Here is a 223-nt window from a genome sequence, read left to right on the forward strand (position 1 = left end):
GTGGCAAGCGTCGATCAGCAGTCGGCGACCCCCCGCAGACGCCACCGGCATCGTTGGCAGCGGCGATCAGGGACTTGCCGGGGGGTGACAAGCGGTGACCGCCCACGGGCGCTTTTTGCAGGGGGTGCACTGCCACAGTCGGGGGGTGCGCGTGCACCCCCACGAAAGGGTGGAGAGCCAAGTTGAGGAAGGGGTGTGCGTGCCGAGGAGGAGGGCGGGGCGG

Source organism: Gavialis gangeticus, unplaced genomic scaffold, assembly GCF_001723915.1.
Source record: "Gavialis gangeticus isolate Ggan-Ray unplaced genomic scaffold, GavGan_comp1, whole genome shotgun sequence".
Lineage (NCBI taxonomy): Eukaryota > Metazoa > Chordata > Crocodylia > Gavialidae > Gavialis > Gavialis gangeticus.